The 25,177-nt window shown below is 45.3% G+C and overlaps 1 pseudogene; it reads left to right on the forward strand.

Moving 5' to 3' along the window:
* The first annotated feature begins 1,110 nt into the window (after positions 1-1,110).
* Positions 1,111-24,842, forward strand: LOC134479137 (ornithine decarboxylase-like; annotated as a pseudogene).
* The last annotated feature ends 335 nt before the right edge of the window (positions 24,843-25,177 follow it).

Raw genomic sequence — 25,177 nt, forward strand, 5'->3', positions numbered from 1 at the left:
CTTTCCCCTTTTCATCATGGGTACATTACCAGTCTCATTCACCAAGCCTGAACCTTGTTCTCCTCCTGGCTCTTTCTTTCCAAGCATTTCAAATTCTAGTCACAAACTCTACGTGCATAGTGTCAAGTCTGTCATCTTTTCTAGCAGAAGAGAATTGAGTGAACTTTGAGTTTTCAGCTTTCACTCCAAACTTCCAGAATAGTATATGAACATACAAAGCAAAATCAAAAATCCCCTCCAGTTACACAGTATGATAGCACCCAGCAACTGTAGCTGCCATTTTATCATTTCCTTCAGGAACATTGCTCACCCCTCAGAATCTACAGTTTCCTCTACCACATTAGAAGCAGAGTTACCCATTATGTCTAAGTCACGGTGGATGCCACCTGTAGGCATAAAGGTTTTGAAACCTCCTCTTAAGTTATGCTCTAGCCCACAATAGAGCCCACAGGAGCAGCCTTGCCCCGGATGTAGGGAAACAGCTGAGCAATTCTATCTGCTTCTCCCCTTTAGCAGGTATTATTTCTTCCTGGGATCCCCATCTACTATACCTGGATACACCATGAGTCCATGAGAAGTGAATCCACTTCTTCCCAATATTATTCCCACTGTCCCTGAAGGTAAGGGACCATCCACACCAGTGGTCCACTTATATCATGTGACTTTTGGGGATAATGTAAGAGGAATCAATGGCCAGATCAAATCTACACTTTCTCTGCAGCCATGTATAAGATCAGAAATACCTACTTTTCTTGCCTGCTTGGTACCTCCTGACTGACCAAAAGGAAAATGTCTCCAATGTCCCGAGGGGCCTCTAGCTTACAGGGCTGCCTGTAGTTTTACAATCACCACCACCTCATGCCCAGACTACAGCCAATGCCACCAGCCCTTCCTGCCTTTCTTCTTCCACCACAATGCTGAGTTCTGGGATTGGCCACTGCCAACCCTAACCCGGCCTCTTTCTCTCTCCGCAACGGCTTTGTGGGTTCTTGCCACTGGCTTGCCTCTGAGACCTTTGATACTGTGGACAAGAGATACAGGGCTGGAGAGATGGCTCAGGGGTTAAGAGCACTGACTACTCTTCAAAACCCTAACACTGGTTCTGAAAGCATGGATGGAACCAGGAACCTTAACATTGGCGCCGTGACTCGGATGCCCCAGGTGAGGATTTTGATTTCCCACTGCCCACATGGCGTTTTACTTCCGCCATTCCTCTGCTGACCCCGAGGCACAGGATAGGCCTTTCCCAACACATTCCTCTACTGCCCACAGCAACCACCAGCTTCTCCTGGCAGAACCTTGGTGGAGGTCGAGGAAACCTGTGCACTCCAGCCTTATCACTGCATTGTCCACAGTTCACCCAGGTCTGTGGGTAAAGATGCAGTTGCTCACAACTGGCTGTGTGCTCTCCCTGGCGTGGCAAGGAAGAACGGAGAGGAATGCCACTTCTGTGAACATGACTCGAGATTGCTACCAAGCGTCCTGCTGTTGGGCCCTGCCATTACATCTGCTCCCACTTTTGTGAGCATCACAGGGATTTGATTACAGCTACTGCCACAACATCGACACCATCAAACCACCAACGACTGCTGGCTGCTGGGGATCTCAGGACTTACACCACTCCAGCAGGCCTCCCGTTCCATAGGATGCCCTGCTTATAGCTGCCAACCAAGGAGAGCCCCCTCCTCAAGCACATGCAGGTGAGCAGTACCTATTCAGCCTCTGTGCGCTTTACCTCAGAGCTTGACTTTCCATGGGGTACACAGGGTTTCAGGGGAGCGTTCTTGAGCTTGGAGCTACTGGAGCTACCTCTGGAGATAGAGCCTTTCACAGAGCCTCCTTCTAGGAACTTTTCCCTTTGGTGAGACTTTCTCTTTTTGAGATGGTTTAATGCCAGCCCAAGCCTGGATAGACTGCTCTCTGGCCCAGGAGCACCGGCTCTAAATCTAGCCCGAGCACAAGTTGGGGCAGCTAATCCCTATTCTCACCCATGGGTCTATAGGTCTTCAATGCCTGTCCCCATTTCCTGGGATGTTTTGGTCTAATTTACACTAACCAGAAACCATTCTCTCTGTCTGCCCCCATTCCCAGGCCTCCCCCTCTTCTCCCATGCTTGTTGCTGTAGCTCCTGGTTCCTGCCCTGTGAAAAGCAGGTCTGGCCCCTTTTCGGAGGAACCCTGTCTATCAGGCCCGTTTCCTACTATCTGGGACCCTAAGACCCTTGCATAAGCCAGTTCTCTTTCTGTCTGGGACTTTGCTCCAGCGTGCTAACAACACTGCCTGCACACATTGCCCCAGCTGTCCACACCACTGTCCCAACTGCGGGTACTTGAGTGCTCCCTCTTTTACCTTGCTCTGCCGATCTTAAAGAATGGAAACTTATAAACTACAGGAATCCCACTCAGACCTATGTCTTATGGAATAAATAGATTCTACTCAGATAAGTTCATCTGCCTCAACATCCACATACAACCTATTCCAAAGGGTGGGAGTCCTCTGGTTTTCAAATTTCCATCTAAGAAAAAGTTTACTTATCTCCTGCAACATGCTTAATTTTATTCTCTGCCTATAATAAGTATGTATGTTCCAGCACCTCATCAAGTCCAGGTGCTTACTACACCCAGGACAGCCCCAGAGAAGAGACCTCCAGATGTTCCAATCTCCTCTCAGACACAGATGCTTCTATTGGATCGGTTACTTCTGAACTATACTCAGTTGGTTCCACACACCATAGACAACAGGGAGTCAGCATCTCTAGATTGAGCAAATAACCCTATCCCCATCTTTTTAGGTTCTGGAGACACATCGCCGCAAAGCAAACAGGAAGTAAGTCAGAGATCACAACCCAATTCCTGCTTCACCATCGAGTCTACTATTTTTTTTTTAATTAAACCAAAATGGGAGAATGTTGGTGTTCTACGCTCAAAGAGCACAGGTGCATGGGAACAGCCAGGTATGCACTACCCACAGTTGCCTGGCAATAGCCAGGTATGCCTGACACTAGAAAAGGGGCTGCTTGCCCTGTCTTACCCTCTCTTACTTCCCTTAGTCTTTGTTCATTGCTGCTCTTGTCCCCTTCCCCATCCCTCCCCCCATATGTCCATGGCCAGCCACCAATCTGCTCTTCTACTCTTCTCTCATTTAACCTCTTCACCTGAACCATGATGGCTTGGCATGTTCTGTGAGGGCACAGGCCAAAATTGGAACCCCTAACAATTATGTCCTCCTTCATCTGAAGAGACAGACAGGAAGAAGACACAGAGAAGATGAAGAGGACTCAGATCCATGTGCATCCGGTTCATCTTCCTCCATCTCCTATCTCTTCCTGGTCATCTTTCTGTCCCCTCTCTAAAACTTTCAGCCCTGCCTTCTTTTCCCACTGCCCAATCACAGGCTCATGTAACTAATTAAGATTTGTACCTGGCCTCACCTGCATACAGACAGCAATCCACAGGTCAGTTTGGTTCCCAATGGCAGGAGGTTACCTCATTCAGACTCAGACTGGCAAATCCTTTGACCAATGTCAAAGGCTGCAGTGGCCTAGAAGGCTCTGTAGCTCACAGTAACCAGAACCTGCAAGGTCTTAGGTACGGTTACCGTATTCTCTAGAATCAATGCACCTGTCATTGTGAACTCTGGAATCTTTGGCCTTACAATTTCTTGGGAAATCACCAAATTGTCTACAGTTAAAACATCAAGCATTTTGATTGCTGATATCTGTAGCCACCATTTGCCCTGTGATATTTGCATTATACTCCTGAGAACCTATACCAGTGGTCTCCCTTATGCATTCATCTATAGGGCTCGACATGATTTCAATGGTCTAATTACTCTCTTACATTCTGTGTTTACATCCCCAAAAGCCAATATTTCTATCAATGGCTGTCTAGTTTCTGAGTATGATAGGGTTCTATAAACAGCTGAACTTAACCTCTGTAAGAATTCTCTAAAGGAATTCTCCAGAATCCTATTTTAGTAAAGAGGTAGATTTTCCTCCTCAGGTTCTGCAACCAGACCCCAGGCTCTTAAAGTTGTAACACAACATTGTTCAATTACACCCTCAGATCTGATTTGGTTCTGTAAGTCAGCATAACATCCTTCACCAAGTAGTTGTTCTTTAATAAGTTATTCCACTTGAGAAATTACAAGGGCAGGTTCTGTAGTTTCATGCCTTTACCACCACAACCACAGTAATTGTTGAACAGCTGACACCAACCCCTTCCATCCAATCTTGTGGGATCACCTCATGCTGTGGTCTAGTTATTTAGTGTTTCATTAATATAGGAAGAATGTAAATGATACAGAACAACAGATTCTTCAAAATGCTTTAAATCTAGCATTTCTATCAGTCACCAGGTCAGCTCAGTGGCAGGAATAGCACCAGTAGCAGGCACATGCTGCAGAGACACTGGGAAGGATGAAGGTGCCTCTGGAGGCCCAAGCAAAACCTGTGGTAATGCACTCACTTATACATTACCAGTTTGTACCTGTGCTGCCTCCTGGTCTTCCCAGCCCCTTGTCTCCCTGAGGCATTTGGGCACCTGGTAGTGAAAGCATGGGGAGCAGGGCAGGGCAGCCCTGTCCCTTCCAGTCTATTTCTTTCCCCTTTTCATCATGGGGTACATTCATTACCAGTCTCATTCACCAAGCCTGAACCTTGTTCTCGCCCTGACTTTTTGCATTCCAAGCATTTCAACTTCTAGTTGAAATCTCTATGTGCATTACAAAGTCTGCAGTCCTTTCTAGCAGAAGAGAATTGAGTGAAACTTCTGAGTTTTCGACCTTCTCTCCAAATTTTAGAATAGCATGTGAACATACAAAGGAAAACCAAAAATCCCCCTCCAGGAACATAGAGTAAGATACTACCCGCAACTGCAGCTGCCATTTTACCAATTTCCTTCAGTAACATTGCTCACCCCTCAGAATCTACAGTTCCCTCAACCACATTAGGAGCAGAGTTACTCATTATGCCTAAGGCACTTTGGGTGTCACTGGTAGGCGTAAGTGTTTTGAAACCTCCTCCTAAGCTCTCCTCTAGCACGCCACAGAGCAGATGCAGTGGAAGGGAAAAGTTATTAGGATGTGGGGAAGTGGACCTGCTCAGCAGTCTTTCTCTGGATTGAGTTCCATCTCCTTGGGCAGCTGTTCAGTCCCAGAGCAAACACCAAACAGGACTCAGCAGCTGCAGACCAGTCCTCTAGGCAGGCAGAAAACAGGCTCGACCAGCAGCCATAATCCAGTCCTTTCAGGAAGCAGACACCAGGCAGCTGTACTTCAATCCTGAAGAAACCACCAGGCTGGCCACTGACCTGAGGTCAGGCCACAGAAGTGACAAGCTGCTGCAGGAACTATACAAGCAGTTCTTGGGTGAGCTTCTCTCCATGGCAGCTTTATCACAGGTTGAGCTCAACCATGCTATGTAAGGGGAACCAATACATGCGGTGTCCTTACTGAAGAATGGCCAGGTGGAGCAAACCAAAGCACAGTGCTCATGTCCCACAGACTGTGGGGTCAGATTGATACTCCTTCATCAAGAGTCCTTTCACTGTCTGCTATATCCAAGCAGCCTTTTCCCTGTGTCTGCTTCAGGAGAAGTCTTTCATATGTTTGCGTTAGGAAGACGTCCTTTCATCTCTGTGCCTGAGCAAATCATTTGGCAAAATATATGTTTTAAAGAACTAGAAGTTTCCACTTCATATCCCCTTTTTCTTTAAAAATTGTCCTTTTCCCTATCATTAGCAATCTACACACAATGGCAATTATTGTAAGAACCATCACATTTTCAAAAAATGCCATTATGTAGACTATACTCAAATAATTAACAAAACCTTACCTTTCTATCAATACACAACACTTCAAAACAATTTAAATTTTCTATTGAAGTACAATTCAAACAAAAACTTAAGTTGCTATCAATATGTAATGATAAAACAAAAATCTGAAAATTCCAAAAACATAATGAAACAAAATACCTTAAAGTTCTAATACACAACTATTCCAACAAAATGACTTTAAATGTCTATCAAGCTCTGATCATAACCAATAATAACCTTCCATCCTAGATAACAATTAGAACACATCAAATGACCAAACCTATCCACCACACTTTAAGGGACTAGGGCGACGATCCTCAGAAAACTGCTTCCTGCTGAAACAGGGTGAAGAATTCCTGTATGGGCCCCAGGGAGAAAAAAAATGGTTAGTTTGAGGAAAAGGTAGCTGTAGCCTTTGTTGCCCAATCTGTCTTTCTAGTTTCTGTGCTAGCCCTTTTGAAGTTGATTTGCATGCACAGTTAGGAGAATCAGAAACTGACACAGTCTGTGAGTCACCTGGGATGTTTGCTTTGTGGAGACACTGTCTCAGCTCACAAGAGGTTTTCCCTAATCAGATCTAAACATTAAAAGCTTCTGTTGGTAGCCGTATTTTTCAATCTCTGTAGATGCATAAGCATAACCACATCCCATAATACAATTACCAGGTTCCCTTCTCATGTCTACACATCCTTACATTGGTTGGCCTTGTTCCTCAGTTTTTTCAATAACCTCTCTCGGGTGCTGTTGTTCCATTTTCACCAACATTAAGAATATTGAGGGCAGTTCCCGCAGATGTCACCAACAGGCAGCCTAGACATAAGCTTAGTGCCACCTTGGATCAGCTTCCACTAATGGCTGTGTGGTCCTCGGGGTTTGTTGTTTTCCTCACCACAGGTCTGGCTAGCTGTGGCCCAGTGCTGTTTTCTGTAAGCGTATCAAGAACCATGAGCAGCTTTAGGAATGAAAACTTTGGTTGCCACATCCTCAATTTAGGCTTTAATGCCAAAGACATTCTAGAGGAAAAAAAGGGAAAGAAATAGAAAGAAATCGTCCCCTGACGATAGGGATTCTTTCTAAGTTACAGACCTCGAACACATTCTAAAACAGCGTCTGAGGTGCCTGAAAGCTCTTGCCCTGTGACTCCCTTTCACACAGACAAATGAAAGGACAGCAGAGCCCTAGCTGTAACTGCTACATGACTTGACTGTGCCAGCAAGGCTGAAATAACGTTGGTCTAGAGACTTGGGGTGCGTCCAGAGAGCATTACCTATGCAAATCCTTGTAAACCAGTGTCTCCAGTCAAGTATGCCACCAGTAATGGAGTCCACATTAGGACCTTGTCAGTGAAATTGAATTGATGGAAGTCACCAGAGCACATCCAAAGGCAAAGTTGGTTTTGCAGATCGACGTTGACACTTCCAAAGCATTTTGTCACCTCAATGTCAAGTTTGGTGCCAACTCAACAGCAGCAGGCTTCTCATGAACAGGAGAAGGACCATCAGCTTCCATGAGGGCAGTAGATGTACTGACCCTGAGACCTTCATGCAGGCAGCATCACACACCCGCTGTGTCTTTGACATGGAAACTGAAGATGGTTTCAGCGTTCATCTGCTTGAAATTGGTGGGTCTCCTGGATCTGAAGATACAAAGCTTAAATTTGAAGGGAACACAGTGTCATCCACCCAGCTGTGAACGAGCACTTGCCATCAGACTCTGGAGTGAGAACCATAGCTGAGCCGGGCAGATACTGTGTCTCCTCTGCTTTCACAGTTGCAGTCGACATCATTGCCCAGTGAAAGTGTGGAAGGAGCAGCCTGGCTCCGATGATGAAGAGGAGTCAATGAGCAAACCTTCATGGTATCTTCCTGATATCTCTAGCCACCATTATGTGAATGGTGGAGTGTATGCATCATTTAACTGCATTTCTTATGATCATGCACATAGGAAGGCCCTGATGCAGAAAATTATTCATCCAGCATCTGAGGAAAATCAGGAGCATCTGGGTAAAATCACGAGGTGTACCCAACTGGTCCCTACAGATCTGTATCTTTTGTGGTTAAATTGTTTGTTGGACTTTATAACCCAGATAACTAGTGAATCTCCCCTTTATTTTTTTTTTCTGGAGCACTCTGTAATCCCCAGCATGGTAGAATTTTTTGTGTTACCATAATCTCTAACCCATGATCATCAGAATCAGCCAACAGAATGCTATCCATATAACGGTAAATGAGAGATCGAGGAAATTACTTACGAATAATTGCAAATGGTTGTTACACAAAAATATGACAAAGTTGGACTATTTAACATTCCTTTTGGAAGTCCTTTCCAGTTGTATCTCTTTATTGGAAGACATGACTGTCTTTTTTCTCCTCAAAGAGACAGACAGAGACAGAGAGATGCCAAGAAGATGAAGATGAACCAGATCCATGTAGATCTTTCTACATCTCCTATCTCTCTCTATTCATGTTCTCTCTCTCTCTCTCTCTCTCTCTCTCTCTCTCTCTCTCTCTTTCAGCTCTATATTCTCTAGAATCAACACACCTCTTATTTTGAACGCTGAATCTTTTAACCTTACACTTTCTCTGGACATGTCCAAATTGATCACAATTAAAATATCAAGAACTTTGATTCATGATTATCTCTAGCCAAAATTTGTCCTTTGATATTTGCAATTATACTCCTGAGAACCAACACCAGTGGTTTCCCTTTTCCATTCATCTATAGAGGCTCTACATGATTTCAATGGTCTAATTGCTCTCTTACATTGAGCGTTTGCATTCCCAAAGGCCAATATTTGTATCAACAACTGTCTGGTTTCAGACTCTGATATGGTTCTATTCACAGCTCAACTCACCCTCTGTAAGAACTCTGTAAAGGATTATCCAGAATCCTATTTTGGTAGAAGAGGTAGATTTTCCCCCAGGTTCTGCATCCTAAGCTCTAAAAGATGTACCACAACATTGCTCATTTTCCCCGCCATATCTGATTTGCTCCTGTAAGACAGCATAATGCCCATCACCCAGCATCTCGTCTTTAGTGACAGTTATTCCACTTGTTAATCACAAGGGCTGGTTCTGTAGCTTCATGCCTCCACCTCGACAACCACTGTAATTGTTGACCAGCTGAAACCAACCCCTTCCAATCTTGTGGGATCACCTCATGCTGTGGTCTAGTTATTTAGCATTTCTTTGACAGAGGAAGAGTATAAATGATACAAAATAATAGATTCTTTAAACTACTTTAAAATCTAGCATTTCAATCAGTCGTCAGGTGAGGTCACTGTCAGGAATAGCATCAGTAGCAGGCACATGCTGCAGAGACACTGGGAAGGATGCATGCATTTCTGCAGGCCTAAGAAAATCTTGTGGGACTGCATTCACTCACACATCACCCTTTTGTGCCTGCGCTACCTCCTGCTCTTCCCAGCCCCTTGTCTCCCTGAGGCATTTGGGCACCTGGTAGTGAAAGCACAGGGAGCAGGGCAGGGCGGCACTTTCCCTTCCACTCTATTTCCTCTTTTCATCACGGGATACATTACCAGTCTCATTCACCAAGCCTGAACCTTCTTCTCCCTCTGCCGTTTTGCCTTCCAAGCATTTCAACTTCTAGTCAAAAACTCTACATGCATAGGCCAAGTCTGCAGTCCTTTCTAGCAGAAGAAAATTGAGTGAACCATCTGAGTTTTTGACCTTCCCTCCAAATTTTCAGAAGAGAATTTGAACATACAAAGCAGAAACAAAACAAAACAAAATCTTCTAGTTTCACAGTAGGATAGCACCCAGCAACTGTAGCTGCCATTTTACCAATTTCCTTCAGTAACATTGCTCACCCCTCAGAATCTACAGTTTCCTCTACCACATTAGAAGCAGAGTTACCCATTATGTCTAAGTCACGTTGGGTGCCAGCTGTAGGCATAAAAGTTTTGAAACCTCCTCTTAAGTTATGCTGTAGCCCACAATAGAGCAGATGCAGTGGAAGAGAAAAGTTATTAGGATGTGGGGAAGTGGACCTGCTCAACACTAGTTCTCTGGTATTGGGCTCCCTCTCCTTGGGCAGCTGTTCAGTCCCAGAGCAAACACCAAAGAGGACTCAGCAGCTGCAGACCAGTCCTCTAGGCAGGCAGAAAACAGGCAGAAACCAGCAGCCACAGTCCAGTCCTTCCAGTTAGCAGACACCAGGCAGCTGTAGTAATCCTAAAACATCACGAGGCTGGCCACCAACCTGAGGTCAGGCCACAGAAGTGACAAGTTGCTGCAGGACTATACAAGCAGTGCTTGGGCAAGCTTCTCTCCATGGCAACTTTATCACAAGTTGAATTCAACAATTCTATGTGAGGCGAACCAATACATGCAGTGTCTTTACTGATGAATGGCCAGCTGGAGCAAACAAAATAACTTTAAGTATTTTATCGATCTTTCATCATAAAAAAATCCTTCCATCCTAGATAACAATTGTATCACATCAAATGACCAAATCTATCCACCCCACGTTAAGGGACTAGGGCGACGATCTTCACAAAACTGCTTCCTGCTGAACTGGAGTGAAGAATTCCTGTATGGCCCCCAAAGGAGAAAAAAAATGGTAAGTTTGACAAAACGTAGTTGTGGCATCTGTTGCACTATCTGGTTTTCTTGATTCTGGGCTAGCACTTTTGAAGTTGATTTGCCTGCACAATTAGGAGAAATCAGTAACGGACACAGTCTGTGAATCACCTGGGCTGTTTGCTGGGTGAAGACACCGTCTCAGCAGAAAACAGGTTTTTCCTAGTCAGATATGATCTTTACAAAGTTCTGTTGGTAGCCATGTTTTTCATTCTCTATAGATACATACGCATAAGTACATCCCCTTAACAATATTGTAGGTTTCCATTCTACTGAAAATACATTGTTATATTGGTTGGTCTTTCAGATATTTCAATATTTTGAGTACCCAGTTGTTGCAAAACAACCCTTCCTGATGCAGGTTTACATGTATGTCAGCCACATAATGTCTCAATTTCTGTTTTTGCCTTTCTGGTCCCACACATGCAACCCATTGGATACCACCCTATTCTCGATAATTTACCAATTCCTATAAATTCTGTCAAAACCTGAGGTGGCCAATCTGGATTTCAGACCTTTGGGTGAGTAAACTAACATCAGCTCCTGTATGTACCAACCCTTCTATGTCCACACCCGTATTTGGACAACCTGGGTCTCTGATCATAGACCTATGTGCCAGAGCACATGTTTCCCAGAGTTCCCTGAAGCCCCTGCTCATTCCACAGGAGCGGCCTTCCCCCTGATGTAGGGAAATAGCCTCTCTCTTCACCCTATCTCGCTCTTGTAGTTCCTGGTTTGTGCCTCAGGAAAAGCAGGTCAGACCCCTTTTAGGAGGAACCCTGTCTGTGATGCCTGCTTTCCCATGCGTTTTCAACCCCTAAGACCCTTGTACAAACAAGCTCTCTTTCTGTCCAGGACTTTGCTCCAGCGTGCTCACATGGCCACCTGCTTGCCGTGCATCAGCTGTGCACACAATGTCCCAGCTACATAAGCTCTACTTCTCCCTTGCTCTGCAGATCTTAAAGAATGTAAACTTATAAACTAGATAGTGTAAACCCACTCAGACCTACCTCTTATGGACCAAATAGACTAGGCAGACTTACTTATCTGAGTGGAAAGATCCCATTCAGTACCTATTACATAGGGTACAAGTCCTCTGGGATTCAAATGTACATCTAAGAACACGTTTTATTCCAAAGAAACTCAATCTTATTCTCTGCCTATAACAAAACACAGATGTGTGTTTCAGCATCTTGTCAAGTCCAGGCGCTTACTACACCCAGGACAGCTCCAGAGAAGCGACCTCAGATGTTCCAATCTCCTCTCACAGACACAGATGCTTCTATTGGACCTGTTCCTTCTGACCTATCCTTGGATGGTTCCACAGACCCTGGACATCAGGGAGACAGCAAATTCTGGACTGAACAAATAACCCCATCCCCATCTTTTTAGGTTCTAGAGACACATCGCCGCAAAGCAAGCAGGAAGTAGTCAGAGATCACAACCCAATTCCTGCTTCACCATCGCCTCTAATTTTTTCTTCTCTTTTTCCTTTTTTTCGGAGCTGGGGACCGAACCCAGGGCCTTGCACTTGCTAGGCAAGCGCTCTACCACTGAGCTAAATCCCCAACCCTTTAATTTTTTTTTAAAATTAAACCAAGATGGGGGAATGTTGGTGTTCTGTCTAAGCTCAAAGAGAACACACACAGCTACATGGGAACACACAGGTATGCTCTGCCCCACAGTTGCCTGGCAACAGCCAGCTGTGCCTGACACTATAAAAGGGGCTGCTTGCCCTCTCTCAACCCTCTCTTACTTCTCTATTTCTGATCTTCAATGCTGATGCCCCCTCCTAGACCCACCCCGTCTATGTGTCCACGCCCGGACGCATTTATGCTCTTCTACTCTTCTCTCATTAAAGTTTTCCACGTCAACCATGGTGGCTTGGCCTGTTCTGTCTGGGCACAGGCTGAGATTCCAAACCCTAACAATTATTATATACTTCTAAATCCAAAGAGAAATAGACAGAGATACAGGAGAGACACAGAGAAGCGATCTGTGATGAACCACGTGGATCTGGTGCATCTTCCTCCATCTTCTCTATTGATTCCTGGTCCATCTCTCTGTCCCCTCTCTAAAATTTTACCTCCGCCTTCTTTACCCACTGCCCAATCACAAGCTTATCTGACTAAGACTTCATTTGACCTCCCCTGCATATAAACACCAGTGCACACCTCAGTTCAGTTTTCAATGGCAAGGAGTTGCCTTGTTCTCACTCTTAGACTGGTAATCCTTACCAATGTCTACCTTTGCCACAGTGGCTGTAATAGCCTTGAAGCCCTTATAACTCAACCTTAACCAGAACCAGCCTGTTGTTATTCTAGAGAATGAGATTACAGTATTCTCTACCATCAATGCACCTTTCATTTTGATCCCTAGATCCTCAGGCTTTACACTTTCTTTGGAAATGTCAAAATTGATCACAATTAAAATATCAAGTATTTTGATTTATGAAATCTCTAGCCAAAATCTGACCTTTGATATTTGCAAGTATACTCCTGAGAACCAACACCAGTGGTTTCCCTTTTCCATTCATCTATAGAGGCTCTACATGATTTCAATGGTCTAATTGCTCTCTTACATTGAGCGTTTGCATTCCCAAAGGCCAATATTTGCATCAAGGACAGTCTGGTTTCAGACTCTGATATGGTTCTATTCACAGCTCAACTCAACCTCTGTAAGAATTCTGTAAAGGATTCTCCAGAACCCTATATTGGTAAAAGAGATAGATTTTCTCCCAGGTTCTGCAACCAAATCCCAAGCTCTGAAAGATGTAACACAACATTGTTCAATTACCCCGCCATATCTGATTTGCTCCTGTAAGTCAGCATAATGCCCATTACCTAGCATCTGGTCTTTAGTGACAGTTATTCCACTTGTTAATCACAAGGGCTGGTTCTGTAGCTTCATGCCTCCACCTCGACAACCACTGTAATTGTTGACCAGCTGACACCAACCCCTTCCAATCATGTGGGATCACCTCATGCTGTGGTCTAGTTATTTAGCATTTCTTTGACAGAGGAAGAGTATAAATGATACAAAATAATAGATTCTTTAAACTACTTTAAAATCTAGCATTTCTATCAGTCTCCATGTCAGGTCATTGGCAGGAATAGCATCACTAACAGGCACATGGTGCAGAGACGCTGGGAAGGATGCATGTGTTTCTGCAGGCCTAAGAATATCTTGTGGGAGTGCACTCACACATCACCCTTTTGTGCCTGTGCTACCTCCTGCTCTTCCCAGCCCCTTGTCTCCCTGAGGCATTTTGGGCACCTGGTAGTGAAAGCACGGGGAGCAGGGCAGGGCAGCAGTTTCCCTTCCAGTCTATTTCTTTCCCCTTTTCAACATGGGGTACATTACCAGTCTCATTTACCAAGCCTGAACCTTCTTCTCCCTCTGCCGTTTTGCCTTCCAAGCATTTCAACTTCTAGTCAAAAACTCTACATGCATAGCCAAGTCTGAAGTCCTTTCTAGCAGAAGAGAATTGAGTGAACGATCTGAGTTATTGACCTTCCCTCCAAATTTTCAGAAGAGAATTTGAACATACAAAGCAGAAACAAAACAAAACAAAATCTTCCAGTTACACAGTAGGATAGCACCCAGCAACTGTAGCTGCCATTTTACCAATTTCCTTCAGTAACATTGCTCACCCCTCAGAATCTACAGTTTCCTCTACCACATTAGAAGCAGAGTTACCCATTAGGCCTAAGGCACTTTGGGTGCCAGCTGTAGGCATAAAAGTTTTGAAACCTTCTCTTAAGTTATGCTCTAGACCACAGTAGAGGAGATGCAGTGGAAGAGAAAAGTTATTAGGATGTGGGAAAGTGGACCTGCTCAGCAGTAGTTCTCTGGATTGAGTTCCATCTCCTTGGGCAGCTGTTCAGTCCCAGAGCAAACACCAAAGAGGACTCAGCAGCTGCAGACCAGTCCTCTAGGCAGGCAGAAACCAGCAGCCACAGTCCAGTCCTTCCAGTTAGCAGACACCAGGCAGCTGTAGTTCAAGCCTAAAACAACACGAGGCTGGCCACCAACCTGAGGTCAGGCCCCAGAAGTGACAAGTTGCTGCAGGAACTATACAAGCAGTTCTTGGGCGAGCTTCTCTCCATGGTAGCTTTATCACAAGTTGAATTCAACAATGCTATGTGAGGCGAACCAATACATGCAGTGTCTTTACTGAAGAATGGGGAGGTGGAACAAACAAAATGACTTTAAGTATTTTATCCATCTCTCGTCATAAAAAAACCTTCCATCCTAGATAACAATTTTATCACATCAAATGACCAAATCTATCCACGCCACCTTAAGGGACTAGGATGATGTTCTTCAGAAAACTGCTTCCTGCTGAATTGGGGTGAAGAAATCCTGTATGGGCCCCAAAGGAGAAAAAAATGGTTAGTTTGACAAAACGTAGCTGTGGCATTTGTAGCCCTGTTTCTGGGCTAGCACTTTTCAAGTAGATTTGCATGCACAGTTAGGAGAATCAGTCACTGAGACAGTCTGAGTCACCTGGGATGTTTGTTGGGTAAAGACACGGTCTCAGCAAAAAACAGGTTTTTCCTAGTCAGATATGATCTTTACAAAGTTCTGTTGGTAGCCATGTTTTTCATTCTCTGTAGATACATATGCATAAGCACATCCCCTTCATAATATTGTAGGTTTCCACTCCACTATCAACACATTGTTCTATTGGTTGAGCTTTCAGATATTTCAAGATTTTGAGGAACCAATTGTTAGAAAACAACCTTTCCCCATAGGTTTATGTGTATGTCAGCCACATAATGTCTCAATTTCTATTTTTGCCCTTCACAGGCAATCCATTGGATACCACCCTATTCTCGATAATTTACCAATTCCTATAAATTCTGTCAAAACCTGAGGTGGCCAGTCTGGATTCCAAGAATTTTGGGAAAGCAAACTAACATCAGCTCCTGTATGTACCAACCCTTCTATGTCCACACCCGTATTTGGACAACCTGGGCCTCTGATCATAGACCTGTGTGCCAGAGGACATGCTTCTCAGTGCTCCCAAAAGCCCCTGTTTATTCCATAGGAGCGGACTTGCCCCGGATGTAGTGAAACAGCTGAGCAGTTCTATCCCCTATCTCACCTTTAACAGGTTTTATTTACATCATGAAATCCCATCTACTATACCTGGAGAGACCTTAAGTCCTTGAGAAGTGAATCCACTTCTTCCCAAGACGATCCCCAATGTCCCGTGAACATAAGGGATCACACACTCCATTGGTTAGACTTTATTTGACTTGTGGGGATAATGTAAGAGGAATCTGTGGCCAGATCCCAAGCTAACCCTCCATGAGCACCTATGTATAGGATTAGAAATACCTAATGCTTGGAATGTCCTCTCTGACCAAAAGGAAAATGACTCGTACTCTTTGCAGGGTGTCCTCTAGCTGAAAGGCCCCTCAGTGTTGCCTGAAGTTATAAAATGAGCACCATCTTAGCCCAGGCCTGCAGACAAAGCTACCAGCCCCTCCTGCCTTTCCTCTTCTTCCACCATGCTTAGCTCCGGGGTTGGCCACTGCCAACCCTAACCTGGCCTCTTCTCTATCACCACTGCTTTGAGGATTCTTCCAACCGGCTTGCCTCTGAAACCTTTGATTCTGTGGATAAAAGACACAGGGCTGGAGAGATGGCTCAGGGGTTAAGAGCACTAACTGCTCTTCCAGAGGTTCTGACTCCATTCCCAGCCATCATCTGACTCAATTGCTCACAACTATCTGCAATGGGATCTGATGCCCTCTTCTGGTGTTTCTGAAGACAGGGACAGTGTACTCACTTGCAATAAATTAAAAGGAAAAAAAAAAGACTTCAAATTTGTTTACTGGACACAGTTGCTATGGAAAGATAAGGCAGGCCTTCCCGGTGGGAGTTACCAGTTCATTACCTCTGTGTCTCCCCCTGCTCTAAACTTGAGGCTTGTTCCACCATCTCCTGCCAAATATTTTTGACCAACCTTTCAAGGTTGCAGACCCTAGCTTTCCCAGAGCCCTTCCATGATTATTGTTTGTTTCTGTCTAAGCTAAACCCACACAGCTACCTGGGAACAGCCAGGTAAGCTCAGCCCCACAGTTCCGTGCAACAGCCAGCTGTGCTTGACAGAATAACCAGGGCTGCTTGCCCTCTCTTACCTCTCTCAGTCCCTTCACCATCCCTCCATCGACATGCCCATGACAGCTGCCTGTCTGCTCCTCTACTCTCCTCTCACGAGAGTTACCCACGTGAAACCATGATGGCTGGGTGTGTTCTGTCTGGGCACGGGCTGAGATTCTAAACCCTAACATTGGTGCAGAAACCTGGGATTGAAGCAGGAACCCTAACATCAGTGCTGTTCACTCGGATGTCCTGAGTGAGGATTCTGATTTCCCGTTGCTCACATGCCCTGATGTTCCCACCACCCTGCCACCAACTCAGAGGTAGAGGACAGGCCTTTCCCACTGCATGCCTCTGCTGCCCAAGGCAGCCCACAGACTGCTCTGGCCGCCTAGGGCCAGAGACTCAGCATCTGCCGAGATGGATGAACCATGCACTCCTGCCCTATCACCACATTGCCCACAGTCCACTCTGGGCCGGGCCCAGTCACACTTGCTTGCCATGGGTTATGCACTCAAACTGGCTGTGGCAAGGAACAATGGAGATATATGCCACTTCTGTGCACATAACCAGATATTGCCAATGAGCATCCTGCTGATGGGCACTGTCATTAAAACTTCTGTGGCTTCTGCAAGTATCAGAGGGAATTGATCAGAGCTGCTGCCACACGATCTACATCAGACCACCACCTGCTGGCTGCTGGGGGCCTTCAGGACTTATACCACTCCTCAGGCTTCCCCATCACCATGATGCCCCCTGCTCTTAGCTGTCCACCCACTAGAGGGCCCTCTTCAGCATGTGCTGGTGAGTGGTACTTACTCAAACTCTGTGCACTTTCTTTACCTCAGGGCTTCACTTTCCCTGTGAACACATGGTTTCAGGAGAGCATTCTTGAGCTTGGAGAGCTAGCTGTGCTGCTTCTGGGGATAGATCCTTTCATGGAGCCTCCCTTTCTAGGACATTTTCCCTTGGGTGAGACCTTCTTTCTCCTTTTGAGACAGTTTAATACCAGCCTAGAGCTGGATAGGCTGCTCTCTGGCTCAGGAGCACTGGCTCTAACTTTAGACCCGGCACAAGTCAGGGAAATTAATCCCTATTCTCACCCATGGGTCTCTAGTTCTTCACTGCCTGTCCCCATGTCCTGGGATGTAATTTACACTAACCAGAAAACAATGTCTCTGTCTGGCCCATACCCAGGTCTCCCTCTTCTCTTTTCTTTGTTGCTGTAGGTCCTGGTTTGTGCCTGTGAAAATCCGGTCTGACCCCTTTCTGCAGGAGCCCTGTGTGTGAGGTCTGCGTTCCCACACTAAGTGTCTGATCACTAAGACCCTTGTACAAGTAAGGTCTCTCTTTTTGTCCGGGATTTTGCTACTTCGTGCTCACTCTGCCACCAAAGCGCAGTGCCTCATCTGAGCATATCAGTGTCCCAGTTGCATGTGCATGCACACTCTTGCTTCTCCTTTGCTCTGCAGATCTTAAAGAAGGTAAACTTATAATCTACAAGAAGCACTCAGACCTACCCCTTATGGACCAAATAGACTCCACTCGGATAAGTACATCTGCCTGAAGATCCCACTTACTGCCTATTCCAAAGGGTGGGAGTCCTCTGGGTTTCAAATGTACAACTAAGAAAAAGTTTTCTCCCAAACGCGCTTTATATTATTCTCTGCTTATAATAAGTGTGTGTTTCAGCATCTTGCCAAGTCCAGGCAATTACTACACCCAGGACAGCTCCATAGAAGAGACCCCCATATGTTCTAATCTCCTCTCACAGACACAGATGCTTCTATTGGAACTGTTCCTTCTGACCTATACTTGGATGGTTCTACAGACCATGGACAACAGGGAGACAGCAAAATCTAGAGTGAACAAATAACCCTATACCCATCTTTTTAGGTTTAAGAGACACATCGTCGGAAAGCAAGCATGAAGTAAGTCAGAGATCACAACCCAACTCCTGCTTCACCATCGAGTCTACTCTTTTTTAATTAAACCAAAATGGAGAATGTTTGTGTTCTGTCTAAGCTCAAAGAGCACAGCTGCATGGGAACAGCCAGGTATGCACTACCCACAGTTGCCTGGCAATAGCCAGCTATTCCTGACACTAGAAAAGGGGCTGCTTGCCCTGTCTTACCCTCTCTTACTTCTCTTCCTCTTTGTTCTTTGCTGCTCTTGCCCCCTCCCCCCATCCCTCCCCCATATGTCCATGGGCAGCCACCTATCTGATCTTCTACTCTTCTCTCATTTAACCTCTTCACGTGGAACCATGGTGGCTTGGCCGGTTCTATTGTGCACAGGCCAAAATTCCAAGCCCTAACAATTATGTCCTCCTTTATCTGAAGAGACAGACAGGAAGAAGACACAGAGAAGATGAAGATGAATCAGATCCATGTGCATCCGGTTCACCTTCCTCCATCTATCTCTTCCTGGTCATCATTCTGTCCCCTCTCTCTAAAACTTTCAGCCCTGCCTTCTTTTCCCACTGCCCAAACACGGGCTCATGTAACTAATTAAGATTTGTACCTGAACTTGCCTGCATACAGACAGCAATCCACAGGACAGTTTGGTTCCCAATGGCAGGAGGTTACCTCATTCAGACTCAGACTGGCAAATCCTTTGACCAATGTCAAAGGCTGCAGTGGCCTAGAAGGCTCTGTAGCTCACAGTAACCAGAACCTGCAGAGTCTTAGCTATGATTACCGTATTCTCTAGAATCAATGCACCTGTCATTTTGAACTCTGGACCCTTTGGCCTTACAATTTCTTGGGAAATGACCAAATTGTCTACAGTTAAAACATCAAGCATTTTGATTGCTGATATCTCTAGCCACCATTTGCCCTGTGATATTTCCATTATACTACTGAGAAACTATACCAGTGGTCTCCCATATGCATTCATCTACATGGGCTCTACATGCTTTCAATGGTCTAATTGATCTCTTACATTCTGTGTTTGCATCCCCAAAAGACAATATTTCTATCAACGACTGTCTAGTTTCTGAGTCTGATAGGGTTCTATAAACAGGGTTCTATAAACAGCTGAAGTTAACACCTCTGTAAGAATTCTCTAAAGGAATTCTCCAGAATCCTATTTTGGTAAAGAGGTAGATTTTCCTCCTCAAGTTCTGCAACCAGACCGCAAGCTCTTAAAGTTGCAACTTACCATTGTTCATTACACCTTCAGATCTGATTTACTCCTGTAAGTCGGCATAAGGCCCATCAGCAAGTAGCTGGTCTTTAGTAACAGTTATTCCACTTGTTAATCACAAGGGCTGGTTCTGTAGCTTCATGCCTTGCCTCAACAACCACTGTAATTGTTGACCACCTGACACCAAACCCTACCCATTTTGTGGGATCACCTCATGCTGTGACCTAGTGATTTAGCCTTTCATTAACATAAGAAGAGTGTAAATGATACAAAACAACAGTTTCAAAATGCTTTAAATCTAGCATTTCTATCATCACCAGAACAGTTCACTGGCAAGAACAGCATCAGTAGCACTCACATGCTGTAGAGACACGGGGAAGGATGAAGGTGCCTCTGTAGGCCCAAGGAAAACCTGTGGTAATGCACTCACTTCCACATTAAAGCTTTGTGCCTCTGCTGCCTCCTGCTCTTTTGAGCCCCTTGTCTCCTTCAGGCACTTTGGGCACCTGGTAGTGAAAGCATGGGAGCCGGGCACCCCTGTCCCTTCCACTCTATTTCTTTCCCCTTTTCATCATGGGGTACATTCCCAGTCTCATTCACCAAGCATGAACATTGTTCTCCCACTGGCTTGTTTTTCTTTCCAACCAATTCAACTTCTAATCCCAAACTCTCGGTGCATAGCCAAGTCTGTAATCTTTTTTAGCAAAAGAGAATTGAGTGAACCTTCTGAGTTTTCTGCCTTCCCTTCAAACTTTCAGAATGGCATGTGAACATACAAAGCAAAACCAAAACACCCTCTCCAGGAACCCTGTAGCAGACCACCCAGCCAATGTAGCTGACATTTTACCAACTTCCTTCAGTAACATTGCTCACCCCTCGGAATCTACAGTTCCCTCTACCACATTAGGAGCAGAGTTACCCATTAGGCCTAAGGCACTTTGGGTGTCACCTGTAGGCATAAGTGTTTAGAAACCTCCTCTTAAGCTCTCCTCTAGCCCTCCACAGAGCAGATGCAGTGGAAGAGAAAAGTTATTAGGATGTGGGGAAGTGGACCTGCTCAGCAGTCGTTCTCTGGATCGAGTTCCATCTCCTTGGGCAGCTGTTCAGTCCCAGAGCAAACACCAAACAGGACTCAGCAGCTGCAGACCAGTCCTCTAGGCAGGCAGAAAACAGGCTCGAACCAGTAGGCACAGTACACTACTGTCAGCAAGTAGACACCAGGCAGCTGTACTTCAATCCTGAAGAAACCACCAGGCTGGCCACCGACCTGAGGTCAGGCCACAGAGGTGACAAGCTGCTGCAGGATCCTCAGGAGCAGTTCTTAGGCGAGCTTCTCTCCATGGCAGCTTTATCACAAGTTGGGCTCTACAATGCTATGTAAGGCGAACCAATACATGCAGTGTTTTTACTGATGAATGGCGAGGTGGAGCAAACCAAAGCTCAGGGCTCATCTCCCACTGTCTGTGGGGATTTATACTCCTTCATCAGGAGCGCTTTCACGTGTCTGCTATATCCAAACATCCTTTCACCTCTGTCTGCTTCAGGAGAAGTCTATTACGTGTTTCCTTAGCAAGACAAGCTTTCACCTGTGTTCCCCAGCAGAACATCCTTTGGCAAAATGAATGTTCCAAAAAACTAAAATTTCCACTTTATATCCCCCTTTTTCTTTAAGAATTGTCCTTTTCCCTCTCATCAGAAATCTACACATAACGGAATTATTGTAAGAACCATCACATTTTCAATAAATGCCATTCGTATAATATAGTCAAATAAGTAACAAAACCCTATGTTACTACCTATATAGAATAATTCAAAATAATTTAAAATTTCTATCAATGTACAATTATTCAAATGAAAACTTAAATTTCTGTCAATATGCAGTGATTAAGTGAAAACCTTAAATTTCTATCAATAGAAAATAAAGGAACAAAAATACCTTAAATTTCCAATATATAAGTACAAAAATGAGTACATTTTTATCAATGTTTGATTATAACCAATAATATTCTTCCACCCTAGATAACAATAACTTCACATCAAATGACCAAACCTATCCACCCCACCTTAAGGGACTAGGGCGATGATCTTCAGAAAACTGCTTCATTCTGAATTGGGGTGAAGAATTCCTGTATGGGCCCCAAAGGAGAAAAAAATGGTTAGTTTGACAAAACGTAGCTGTGGCATTTGTTGCCCTATCTGGTTTTCCTGTTTCTGGGCTAACACTTTTCAAGTTGATTTGCCTGCACAGTTAGGAGAAACCTGTAACTGACACAGTCTGTGAATCACCTGGGATGTTTGCTGGGTGAAGACACTGTCTCATCAGAAAACAGTTTTTTCCTAGTCAGATATGATCTTTCCAAAGTTCTATTGGTAGCCATGTTTTTCATTCTCTGTAGATACATACGCATAAGCACATCCCCTTCATAATATTGTAGGTTTCCACTCCACTATCAACACATTGTTCTATTGGTTGAGCTTTCAGATATTTCAATATTTTGAGGAACCAATTGTTAGAAAACAACCTTTCCCCATAGGTTTATGTGTATGTCAGCCACATAATGTCTCAATTTCTATTTTTGCCCTTCACAGGCAATCCATTGGATACCACCCTATTCTCGATAATTTACCAATTCCTATAAATTCTGTCAAAACCTGAGGTGGCCAGTCTGGATTCCAAGAATTTTGGGAAAGCAAACTAACATCAGCTCCTGTATGTACCAACCCTTCTATGTCCACACCCGTATTTGGACAACCTGGGCCTCTGACCATAGACCTGTGTGCCAGAGGACATGCTTCTCAGTGCTCCCAAAAGCCCCTTTTCATTCCACAGGGGCGGACTTGCCCCGGATGTAGTGCAACAGCTGAGCAGTTCTATCCCCTATCTCACCTTTAACAGGTTTTATTTACTTCATGCAATCCCATCTACTACACCTGGATGGACCATAAGTCCTTGAGAAGTGAATCCACTTCTTCCCAAGACGATCCCCAATGTCCCATGAACATAAGGGATCACACACTCCATTGGTTAGACTTTATTTGACTTGTGGGGATAATGTAAGAGGAATCTGGGGCCAGATCCAAAGCTGACCCTCCATGATCACCTATGTATAGGATTAGAAATACCTAATGCTTGGAATGTCCTCTCTGACCAAAAAGAAAATGACTCGCACTGTCTGCTGCATGTCCTCTAGCTGACAGGCCCCTCAGTGTTGCCTGTAGTTATAAAATGAGCACCATCTTATCCCAGGCCTGCAGACAAAGCTACCAGCCCCTCATGCCTTTCCTCTTAGCTCCGGAGTTGGCCACTGCCAACCCTAACCTGGCCTCTTTTCTATCCACCACTGCTTTGAGGATTCTTCCAACGGGCTTTCCTCTAAAACCTTTGATTCTGTGGATAAAAGACACAGGAGAGATGGCTCAGGGGTGAAGAGCACTAACTGCTCTTCCAGAGGTTCTGACTCCATTCCCAGCCATCATCTGACTCAATTGCTCACAACCATCTGCAATGGGATCTGATGCCCTCTTCTGGTGTTTCTGAAGACAGGGACAGTGTACTCATGTGCAATAAATTAAAAAAAAAAAGACTTCAAATTTGTTTACTGGGCACAGTTGCTATGGAAAGATAAGGCAGGCCTTCCAGGTGGGAGTTACCAGTTCATTACCTCTGTGTCTCCCCCTGCTCTAAACTTGAGGCTTGTTCCACCATCTCCTGCCAAATATTTTGACCACGCTTTCAAGGTTGCAGACCCTAGCTTTCCTAGAGCCCTTCCATGATTATTGTTTGTTTCTGTCTAAGCTAAACCCATACAGCTACCTGGGAACAGCCAGGTTAGCTCTGCCCTACAGTTCCCTGCAACAGCCAGCTGTGCTTGACAGAATAACGAGGGCTGCTTGCCCTCTCTTACCCTCTCTTACTTCTCTCAATTCCTTCACCATCCCTCCATAGACATGCACATGCCAGCTGCCTGTCTGCTCCTCTACTCTCCTCTCACTAGAGTTCCCCACATGGAACCATGGTGGCTGGGTATGTTCTGTCTGGGCACAGGCTGAGATTCTAAACCCTAACATTGGTGCAGAAACCTGGGATTGAAGCAGGAACCCTAACATCAGTGCTGTTCACTCGGATGTCCTGCGTGGGGATTTTGATTTCCCCTTGCTCACATGCCCTGATGCTCCCACCACCCTGCCACCAACTCAAGGGTAGAGGACAGGCCTTTCCCACTGTATGCCTCTGCTACCAAGGCAGCCCACAGCCTGCTCTGGCTGCCTAGGGCCAGGAACTGAGAGCATCGGCTGAGATGGATGAACCATGCACTCCTGCCCTATCACCACATTGCTCACAGTCCTTCTGGGCTGGGCCCAGTCACACTTGCTTGCCATGGGATATGCACTCACACTGGCTGTGGCAAGGAACAATGGAGATATATGCCACTTCTGTGCACATAACCGGAGATTGCCAATGAGCATCCTGCTGATGGGCACTGTCCTTAAAACTTCTGTGGCTTCTGCAAGTATCAGAGGGAATCGATCAGAGCTACTGCTTCACCATCTACATCAGACCACCACCTGCTGGCTGCTGGGGGCCTTCAGGACTTATACCACTCCTCAGGCTTCCCCATTGCCATGATGCCCCCTGCTCTTAGCTGTCCACCCACTAGAGGGCCCTCTTCAGCATGTGCTGGTGAGCAGTACTTACTCAACCTCTATGCACTTTCTTTACCTCAGGGCTTGACTTTCCCTGTGAACACATGGTTTCAGGAGAGCATTCTTGAGCTTGGAGAGCTAGCTGTGCTGCTTCTGGGGATAGATCCTTTCATGGAGCCTCCCTTTCTAGGACCTTTTCCCTTAGGTGAGACCTTCTTTCTCCTTTTGAGACAGATTAATGCCAGCCTAGACCTGGATAGGCTGCTCTCTGGCTCAGGAGCACTGGCTCTAACTTTAGACCCGGCTCAAGTCAGGGCAATTAATCCCTATTCTCACCCATGGGTCTCTAGTTCTTCACTGCCTGTCCCCAAGTCTTGGGATGTAATTTACACTAACCAGAAAACAATGTCTCTGTCTGGCCCATACCCAGGTCTCCTTCTTCTCTTTTCTTTGTTGTTGTAGGTCCTGGTTTGTGCCTGTGAATATCCGGTCTGACCCGTTTCTGCAGGAACCCTGTGTGTGAGGCCTGCGTTCCCACATGTGTCTGACCACTAAGACCCTTGTACAAGTAAGGTCTCTCCTTGTGTCCAGGATTTTGCTACTTCGGCTCACTCTGCCACCCAAGCACAGTGCCTCATCTGTGCACATCAGTGTCCCAGTTGTGTGTGCACACACACTCTTGCTTCTCCTTTGCTCTGCAGATCTTAAAGAAGGTAAACTTATAATCTACAGGAAACACTCAGACCTACCTCTTATGGACCAAATAGACTGCACTCGGATAAGTACGTCTGCCTGAAGATACCACTTACTGCCTATTCCAAAGGGTGGAAGTCTTCTGGGTTTCAAATGTACAACTAA

This window comes from Rattus norvegicus, chromosome 6 (genome assembly GCF_036323735.1).
Source record: "Rattus norvegicus strain BN/NHsdMcwi chromosome 6, GRCr8, whole genome shotgun sequence".
Taxonomy (NCBI): domain Eukaryota; kingdom Metazoa; phylum Chordata; class Mammalia; order Rodentia; family Muridae; genus Rattus; species Rattus norvegicus.